We start from the raw sequence: 10,969 nt of genomic DNA on the forward strand, positions 1-10,969 counted from the left end.
CGTCAGCGCCCAGCTCGCGACTTTCCGTCTTCAGACCCTGCAGAGATACCTTTACGTCGAGCCCCCTCCTAGGTGGTGCGCTCTGGCGAGGTATTTCTTCCGCCAGCAGCTCGACCTCAATTATGACACGCAGCTCCTGTTTGTGAACTTGGGGGGTGCCAGGACCGCCCTCCGGGAGCTGCCTGTCTTTTACAGGGAACTCATCAGGGTCTGGAACAAAGTCTCCACCAAGCGCAGCTCTCCACCGGCTGGAGTGGCGGCCGTCCTGCAGGAGCCGCTGCTCGGGAATCCGTACCTCCACGGCCGAGGCTTCATGTGGCGGTCGGAAGAGAGGGCTGTGGCTGGTGAGGTGACCAGGGTCAGGGACCTGCTCGATGGCGGAGGAGCGGGCTGGATGGCGCCAGTCACGCTGGCGCGGCGCCTAAATTCTGCCAACGTCCGCCACGCGGCCGATGCCATCGAGTCGCTAAAAACAGCTCTGGGCCCTGACTCGGTTAGGTGTATCGAGGAGGCTCAAGCACGTGGGGAGATCCCGTCCGAACTGACCCCCGTCCGGACGGAATTCCTCATCGGCGCCAAACCCCGGAACCTCCCTCGGGGGCCGGCGCCTCACAACTTGAGCCGCCTCGGGGAAATCCCCTCCGTGCCTTTCAGTTCCGCGCGGAGGGGTTTCCTGTACGGGCTGCTCCTGCACACCCTCAACTTTGCCATCCTCGCCGGCCGTCCGGACACGCCATGGCGTACCATCTTGCCGTCCGGAGGAGGCGGGGGTCCCCGATGGAGGGCACTCTACGCAGGGGTCCTCCCACTATTCATCGGGGACTTGGCCTGGAGGGTGGTGCACGGAGCAGTGCCGTGCAATAAATTTTTAAGCCGGTTCACGGACTCCCAGGCCGCCTGCAATTTCTGCGGTCTGGAGGAGTCCGTGTTCCATGTTTTTATTGAGTGTACGAGGTTGCAGCCCCTGTTCCACTATTTGAAGGGGCTGCTCCTGAAATTCTGGCTGCACTTCAGTCCCACACTCCTGATCTTTGGGCACCCTGAGCGGAGGGGAGCGGGTAGGTCCGAGGGCCTCCTCGTAGGACTGCTCCTGGGCACGGCCAAGGGTGCCATCAGCCGGTCCAGGCAGCGGGCGGTCGAGGGGGTCGTTCAACCTGACTGCCTGCCTCTCTTCCGCTCTTACATCCGGTCCAGGGTGTCCTTGGAGATGGAGCACGCGGTGTCCACCGGTACGCTCGCGGCCTTCCGCGAGAGGTGGGCACCGGAGGGACTGGAGTGCATCATCACGCCCGGCAACCAAATTTTAATTTGATTTTACGTTTTAAAGTTTAATTTGTTTTAATTGCCGGTGCTTTTAGTGTCCCCCTCTCCTTTTATAGGGGGCACTGGAAAAAGGAAAAATTTGATTTTAGTGCCCCAAAAAAAAAAAAAAACCACAAAAAAATAAAAAATAAAAAAGGGGCCTTGTAAATGTCTTGTGTGTGTCATCCAGGTCGGGTGGCACGGATACATGTTTTATGTTTTTGCAGTTTAACTCAAAAGAGTTTCATGCACAAGGACATTGTTCCCAGGAGGCTGGTCTGTCGGTCGCCTTCCTATCCCTCGACCAAGAGAAGGCGTTCGACAGGGTGGATCACGACTATCTGCTCGGAACTCTGCGCGCTTTCGGGTTCGGGACGCATTTCGTCGCCCGGATCCGACTTTTGTACGCCGCCGCGGAGTGTCTGATTAAGGTTAACGGGTCCTTGGATGGCGCCCCTTCGCTTTAGGAGAGGGGTGCGCCAGGGATGCCCCATGTCCGGCCAGTTATACGCCGTTTGCGTGGAGCCTTTCCTGCGCCTCTTGCGGACGAGGTTGACGGGACTGGCTCTGCAAGGGCCGGGCGTGGAGGTCGTCCTCTCGGCTTACGCCGATGACGTGCTCCTCGCGGTAGAGGATCCCGCTGACCTGCGGAGGATGCGTGAGTGCCAGGAGATTTACTCGGCCGCGTCCTCCGCCAGGATCAACTGGGAGAAATGTTCCGGACTCCTGGTGGGTCAGTGGCGGGTGGACTCCCTGCCGGAGGAGCTCAGGCCTTTTGCCTGGAGCACGACCCATCTCCTCTATCTGGGAGTCTACCTTAGCCCCGACGAGGGAGCCTGGCTGGCGAACTGGCAGGAGCTGGAGGCCAAGGTCGCCGCTCGCCTAGGGCGCTGGACAGGACTGCTCCGAGTGCTGTCCTACAGGGGTCGAGCGCTAGTCATAAACCAGCTGGTGGCCGCAATGTTGTGGTACCGGCTGGTCACTTTGACCCCTCCCCCTGCGTTTGTCGCCAAGATACAGAAGAAGCTGGTGGACTTCTTCTGGAACAACAGGAAGCACTGGGTCTCTGCTGCGGTCTTGAGTCTCCCGCTTGAGGAGGGCGGTCAGTCGTTGGTGTGCGTCAGCGCCCAGCTCGCGACTTTCCGTCTTCAGAACCTGCAGAGATACCTTTACGTCGAGCCCCCTCCTAGGTGGTGCGCTCTGGCGAGGTATTTCTTCCGCCAGCAGCGCGACCTCAATTATGACACGCAGCTCCTGTTTGTGAACTTGGGGGGTGCCAGGACCGCCCTCCGGGAGCTGCCTGTCTTTTACAGGGAACTCATCAGGGTCTGGAACAAAGTCTCCACCAAGCGCAGCCCTCCGCCGGCTGGAGTGGCGGCCGTGCTGCAGGAGCCGCTGATCGGGAATCCGTACCTCCACGACCGAGGTTTCATGTGGCGGTCGGAAGAGAGGGCTGTGGCTGGTGAGGTGACCAGGGTCAGGGACCTGCTCGATGGCGGAGGAGCGGGCTGGATGGCGCCAGACACGCTGGCGCGGCGCCTAAACTCTGCCAACGTCCGCCACGCGGCCGATGCCATCGAGTCGCTAAAAACAGCTCTGGGCCCTGACTCCGTTAGGTGCATTGAGGAGGCTCAGGCACGTGGGGAGATCCCGTCCGAACTGACCCCCGTCTGGACGGAATTCCTCATCGGAGCCAAACCCCGGAACCTCCCTCGGGGGCCGGCGCCTCACAACTTGAGCCGCCTCGGGGAAATCCCCTCCATGCCTTTCAGTTCCGCGCGGAGGGGTTTCCTGTACGGGCTGCTCCTGCACACTCTCAACTTTGCCATCCTCGCCGGCCGTCCGGACACGCCATGGCGTACCATCTTGCCGTCCGGAGGAGGCGGGGGTCCCCGATGGAGGGCACTCTACGCAGGGGTCCTCCCACTATTCATCGGGGACTTGGTCTGGAGGGTGGTGCACGGAGCAGTGCCGTGCAATAAATTTTTAAGCCGGTTCACGGACTCCCAGGCCGCCTGCAATTTCTGCGGTCTGGAGGAGTCCGTGTTCCATGTTTTTATCGAGTGCACGAGGTTGCAGCCCCTGTTCCATTATTTGAAGGGGCTGCTTCTGAAATTCTGGCTGCACTTCAGTCCCACTCTCCTGATCTTTGGGCACCCTGTGCGGAGGGGAGCGGGTAGGTCCGAAGGCCTCCTCGTAGGACTGCTCCTGGGCACGGCCAAGGGTGCCATCAGCCGGTCCAGGCAGCGGGCGGTTGAGGGGGTCGTTCAACCTGACTGCCTGCCTCTCTTCCGCTCTTACATCCGGTCCAGGGTGTCCTTGGAGATGGAGCACGCGGTGTCCACCGGTACGCTCGCGGCCTTCCGCGAGAGGTGGGCACAGGAGCGACTGGAGTGCATCATCACGCCCGGCAACCAAATTTTAATTTGATTTTACATTTTAAAGTTTAATTTGTTTTAATTGCCGGTGCTTTTAGTGTCCCCTTCCCTTTTATAGGGGGCACTGGAAAAATGTGATTTTAGCGCCCAAAAAAAACCCCCCAAAAAAATGAAAAACACAACAAAAAAAAGGAAAAAAGGGCCTTGTAAATGTCTGGTGTGTCACCCAGGTCGGGTGGCACGGTTTAATGTTTTATGTTTTTGCAGGTGAACTCCAAAAAGAGTTTCATGCACAAGGACCCCCAGGTCCCTCTGCACCGCAGCATGTTGTAATTTCTCCCCATTCAAATACTCTTCCCTTTTGCTGTTTTTTTTTCCAAGGTGGATGACCTCACATTTTCCGACATTGTATTCCATCTGCCAAACCTTAGCCCATTCGCTTAACCTATCTAAATCTCTTTGCAGCCTCTCTGTGTCCTCTACACAACCTGCTTTCCCACTAATCTTCGTGTCATCTGCAAATTTTGTTACACTACACTCTGTCCCCTCTTCCAGGTCATCTATGTATATTGTAAACAGTTGTGGTCCCAGCACCGATCCCTGTGGCACACCACTAACCACCGATTTCCAACCAGAAAAGGACCCATTTATCCCAACTCTCTGCTTTCAAAGCCAGCCAATTCTCGATCCATGCTAATACATTTCCTCTGACTCCGCGTACCTTTATCTTCTGCAGTAACCTTTTGTGTGGCACCTTATCGAATGCATTTTGGAAATCAAAATACACCACATCCATCGGTACACCTCTATCCACCATGCTCGTTATATCCTCAAAGAATTCCAGTAAATAAGTTAAACATGATTTCCCCTTCATGAGTCCCTGTTGTGTCTGCTTGATTGCACTATTCCTATCTCGATGTCCGGCCATTTCTTCCTTCATGATAGCTTCAAGCATTTTCCCCACTACAGATGTTAAACTAACCGGCCTATAGTTACCTGCCTTTTGTCTGCCCCCTTTTTTAAACAGAGGCGTCACATTAGCTGCTTTCCAATCCGCTGGTACCTCCCCAGAGTCCAGAGAATTTTGGTAGATTATAACAAATGTGTCTGCTATAACTTCCGCCATCTCTTTTAAGACCCTGGGATGCATTTCTTCAGGATCAGGGGACTTGTCTACCTTGAGTCCCATTAGCTTGTCGAGCACTACCTCCCTAGTGATAGTAATTATCTCAAGGTCCTCCCTTCCCACATTCCCGTGACCAGCAATTTTTGACATGGCTTTTGTGTCTTCCACTGTGAAGTCCGAAGCAAAATAATTGTTTGAGGTCTCAGCCATTTTCACATTTCCCATTATTAAATCCCCCTTCTCATCTTCTAAGGGACCAACATTTACTTTGGTCATTCTTTTCCGTTTTATATATCGGTAAAAGCTTTTCCTATCTATTTTTATGTTTTGCGCAAGTTTACTTTCGTAATCTATCTTTCCTTTCTTTATTGCTTTCTTAGTCATTCTTTGCTGTCGTTTAAAATTTTCCTAATCTTCTAGTTTCCCACTAACCTTCGCCACCTTATACGCATTGGTTTTTAATTTGATACTCTCCTTTATTTCCTTGGTTATCCATGGCTGGTTATCTCTTCTTTTTCACTGGAATATATTTTTGTTGAGCACTATGAAAGTGCTCCTTAAAAGTCCTCCACTGTTCCTCAATTGTGCCACCAGTTAGTCTGTGTTCCCAGTCTACTTTAACCAACTCTGCCCTCATTCCACTGTAGTCCTCTTTGTTTAAGCATCGTACGCTCATTTGAGACACTACTTCCTCACCCTCAATCTGTATTACAAATTCAACCATACTGTGATCACTCATTCCGAGAGGATATTTTACTAGGAGATCGTTTATTATTCCTATCTCATTACACAGGACCAGATCTAAGATAGCTTGCTCCCTTGTAGGTTCTGTAACATACTGTTCTAAGAAACAATCCCTTATGCATTCTATGATTTCCTCCTCAAGGCTACCCCGTGCGATTTGATTTGACCAATCGATATGGAGGTTAAAATCCCCCATGATTACTGCCATTCCTTTTTCACATGCCTCCATTATTCCCTTGATTATTGTCTGCCCCACCATGAAGTTATTATTTGGGGGCCTATAAACTACGCCCACCAGTGACTTTTTCCCCTTACTATCTCTAATCTCCACCCACAATGATTCAACATTTTGTTCATTAGAGCCAATATCATCTCTCACAACTGCCCTGATATCATCCTTTATTAACAGAGCTACCCCAACTCCTTTCCCTTCTTTTCTATCTTTCCAAATTGTCAGCTACCCCTGTATGTTTAATTCCCAGACTTGGCCACCCTGCAACCATGTTTCTGTAATGGCCACCAAATCATACCCATTTGTAATGATTTGTGCCATCAACTCATTTACTTGATTTCGAATGCTGCATGCCAATCTTACCAATCACCAGCCAATCACTTACCTCCTTGGCTGTGACGTCACCTTTTGTTTTCTTTCTACTTCTTTTTTGCCTTCTACCTGTAGCTGCGCAAGCCCGCCTTTATAGGCCTCTGCCGATCCCCGGACTCACACCTCAGCGACCACGAACTCCCTCTGCCTCTCGCGGCCTTTATAGGCCTCTCCGATCCCCGGACTCACGCCTCAGCGACCACGAACTCCCGTTGCCTCTCGCGGCCTTTATAGGTCTCTCCGATCCCCGGACTCACGCCTCAGCGACCACGAACTCCCGTTGCCTCTCGCGGCCTTTATAGGCCTCTCTGATCCCCGGACTCAGCCTCAGCGACCATGAACTCCCGCTGCCTCTCGCGGCCTTCATAGGCCTCTCCGATCCCCGGACTCACGCCCCAGCGACCACGACTCCCATTGCCTCTCACGGCCTTTATAGGCCTCTCCGATCCCCGGACTCACACCTCAGCGACCATGAACTCCCGCTGCCTTTCGTGGCCTTTATAGGCCTCTCCGAGCCTCGGACACACGCCTCAGCGACCACGAACACCCGCTGCCTCTCGCAGCCTTTATAGGCCTCTCCGATCCCCGGACTCACGCCTCAGCAACCATGAACGCCCACTGCCTCTCGCGGCCTTTAAAGGCCTCTCCGATCCCCGGACTCACGCCTCAGTGACCACGAACTCCCGCTGCCTCTTGCGGCCTTTATAGGCCTCTCCGATCCCCGGACTCACGCCTCAGCGACCACGAACTCCCGCTGCCTCTCGCGACCTTTATAGGCCTCTCTGATCCCCGGACTCACGCCTCAGTGACCATGAACTCCCGCTGCCTCTCGCAACCTTTATAGGCCTCTCCGTTCCCCGGACTTATGCCTCAGCGACATAACAAGAGTGATCTAAAACAAAATATTGTAATTAAGAAAATTAAAGACATCGACTTCCTCATTGAAAGTATGAAAACTGTGGCACGGGCTCGACAAGCCACTCGGTCAACTTAATGCCAAGGATGTGAAGATGAAAATTATCCCCACTGTCTTTTAAAGTAATTAATTGAATGTGAATTACTGAGATGTATCTGGGACATGTGGTGAGGCACTGCAGGTTGGATTTTACTGAATGGAAAGTTGTGCATTGCGCTGATCTCTCTGTCGAAATTCCAAATCAGTGCCCCCATTGGGCGAAGCTTTATACTGGGAGTGCCAATTCATACAACATATCTTGTTCTCTCCCCATGGACTATCTGTTCTTCCACCATGTTTTGTTAGATAGAGTAATGTACCTCTGATTTTAGAAAGTGATAGAAATGTTATATTCTACCTGCACTTGGACCATAGGGATTGCAAGAGGGAAAAAAAAGGACCATCTGGTTCATCTTCTACCATTCTAGCATTCACATAATGCAACATTAATGGAGTTATTGATGAATCATAGCAATCATAGAAATGTAGAAACATAGAAAATAGGTGCAGGAGTAGGCCATTCGGCCCTTCGAGCCTGCACCGCCATTCAATGAGTTCATGGCTGAACATGCAACTTCAGTACCCCATTCCTGTTTTCTTGTCATACCCCTTGATTCCCCCTAGTAGTAAGGACTACATCTAACTCCTTTTTGAATATATTTAGTGAATTGGCCTCAACTACTTTCTGTGGTAGAGAATTCCACAGGTTCACCACTCTCTGGGTGAAGAAGTTTCTCCTCATCTCGGTCCTAAATGGCTTACCCCTTATCCTTAGACTGTGTCCCCTGGTTCTGGACTTCCCCAACATTGAGAACATTCTTCCTGCATCTAACCTGTCTAAACCCGTCAGAATTTTAAACGTTTCAATGAGATCCCCTCTCATTCTTCTGAACTCCAGTGAATACAAGCCCAGTTGATCCAGTCTTTCTTGATAGGTCAGTCCCGCCATCCCGGGAATCAGTCTGGTGAACCTTCGCTGCGCTCCCTCAATAGCAAGAATGTCCTTCCTCAAGTTAGGAGACCAAAACTGTACACAATACTCCAGGTGTGACCTCACCAAGGCTCTGTACCACTGTAGTAACACCTCCCTGCCCCTGTACTCAAATCCCCTCGCTATGAAGGCCAACATACCATTTGCTTTCTTAACCGCCTGCTGTACCTGCATGCCAACCTTCAATGACTGATGTACCATGACACCCAGGTCTTGTTGCACCTCCCCTTTTCCTAATCTGTCACCATTCAGATAATAGTCTGTCTCTCTGTTTTTACCACCAAAGTGGATAACCTCACATTTATCCACATTATACTTCATCTGCCATGCATTTGCCCACTCACCTAATCGATCCAAGCATCATAGCATCCTCCTCGCAGCTCACACTGCCACCCAACTTAATGTCATCCGCAAATTTGGAGATACTACATTTAATCCCCTCATCTAAATCATTAATGTACAACGTAAACAGCTGTGGCCCCAGCACAGAACCTTGCGGTACCCCACTAGTCACTGTCTGCCATTCTGAAAAGTACCCATTTACTCCTACTCTTTGCTTCCTGTCTGCCAACCAGTTCTCAATCCACGTCAGCACACTACCCCCAATCCCATGTGCTTTAACTTTGTACATTAATCTCTTGTGTGGGACCTTGTCGAAAGCCTTCTCAAAGCCCAAATACACCACATCAACTGGTTCCCCCTTGTCCACTCTGCTGGAAACATCCTCAAAAAATTCCAGAAGATTTGTCAAGCATGATTTTCCTTTCACAAATCCATGCTGACTTGGACCTATCATGTCAGCTCTTTCCAAATGCACTGCTATGACATCCTTAATAATTGATTCCATCATTTTACCCACTACCGATGTCAGGCTGACCGGTCTATAATTCCCTGTTTTCTCTCTCCCTCCTTTTTTAAAAAGTGGGGTTACATTGGCTACTCTCCTCTCCATAGGAACTGATCCAGAGTCAATGGAATGTTGGAAAATGACTGTCAATGCATTCGCTATTTCCTTAAATACTCTGGGATGCAGATCATCAAGCCCTGGGGATTTATCGTTCTTCAATCCCATCAATTTCCCCAACACAATTTCCCGACTAATAAGGATTTCCCTCAGTTCCTCCTTCTTACTAGACCCTCTGACCCCTTTTATATCCGGAAGGTTGTTTGTGTCCTCCTTAGTGAATACCGAAGCATAGTACTTGTTCAATTGGTCTGACATTTCTTTGTTCCCAGTTATGACTTCCCCTGATTCTGACTGCAGGGGACCTACGTTTGTCTTTACTAACCTTTTTCTTTTTACATATCTGTCAAAGCTTATGCAGTCCATTTTAATGTTCCCTGCAAGCTTCCTCTCGTATTCTATATTCCATGGCCTAATCAAACCCTTTGTCCTCCTCTGCTGAGTTCTAAATTTCTCCCAATCCCCGGGTTCGCTGCTATTTTGGCCAATTTGTATGCCACTTCCTTGGCTTTAATACTATCCCTGATTTCTCTTGATAGCCACGGTTGAGCCATCTTCCCTTTTTTATTTTTACGCCAGACAGGGATGTACAATTGTTGTAGTTCATCCATGTGGTCTCTAAATGTCTGCTATTGCCCACCCACTGTCAACCCCTGAAGTTTCATTCACCAATCTATCCTAGCCAATTCACGCTTCATCCCTTCAAAGTTACCCTTCTTTAAGTTCTGGACCATGGTCTCTGAATTAACTGTTTCATTCTCCATCCTAATGTAGAATTCCACCATATTATGGTCACTCTTCCCCAAGGGGCCTCGCACAATGAGATTGCTAATGAATCCTCTCTCATTACACAGCACCAAGTCTAAGATGGCCTCCCCCCTAGTTGGTACCTCGACATATTGGTCTAGAAAACCATCCCTTATGCACTCCAGGAAATCCTCCTACACCGTATTGTTTCCAGTTTGGTTAGCCCAATCTTTATGCATATTAAAGTCACCCATGATAACTGCTGCACCTTTATTGCATGCATTCCTAATTTCCTGTTTTATGCCCTCCCCAACACCATTACTACTGTTTGGAGGTCTGTACACAACTCCCACTAGCGTTTTCTGCCCTTTGGTATTCCATAGCTCCACCCATACCGATTCCACATCATTCAAGCTAATGTCTTTCCTTACAATTGCATTAATTTCCTCTTTAACCAGTAACGCCTCCTTTTCCTTTCTGTCTATCTTTCCTTAATGTTGAATACTCTTGGATGTTGAGTTCCCAGCCTTGGTGCCCCTGGAGCCATGTCTCCGTGATGCCAACCACATCGTATCCGTTAACTGCTATCGGCACAGTTAATTCGTCCACCTTATTCCAAATACTCCTCGCATTGAGGCACAGAGCCTTCAGGCTTGCCTTTTTAACACACTTTGACCCTTTAGAATTTTGCTGCAAAGTGGCTCTTTTTGTTTTTTGCCTTGGGTTTCTCTGCCCTCCACTTTTACTCATCTCCTTTCTATCTTTTGCTTCTGCCCCCATTCTACTTCCCTCTGTCTCCCTGCATTTGTTCCCATCCCCCTGCCATATTAGTTTAACTCCTCCACAACAGCACTACCAAACACTCTTCCTAGGACATTGGTTCCGGTCCTGCCTAGGTGCAGACCTTCCAGTTTGTACTGGTCCCACCTCCCCCAGAACCAGTTCCAATGCCCCAGGAATTTGAATCCCTCCCTGCTGCACCACTGCTCAAGCCATGTATTCATCTGAGCTACCCTGCGATTCCTACTCTGACTAGCACGTGGCACTGGTAGCAATCCCGAGATTACTACTTTTGAGGTCCTACTTTTTAATTTAGCTCCTAGCTCCTTAAATTCGTCTCGTCGGACCTCTTCCCGTTTTTTACCTATATCGTTGGTG

The sequence above is a fragment of the Pristiophorus japonicus genome, chromosome 6 (assembly GCF_044704955.1).
Source record: "Pristiophorus japonicus isolate sPriJap1 chromosome 6, sPriJap1.hap1, whole genome shotgun sequence".
NCBI lineage: Eukaryota > Metazoa > Chordata > Chondrichthyes > Pristiophoridae > Pristiophorus > Pristiophorus japonicus.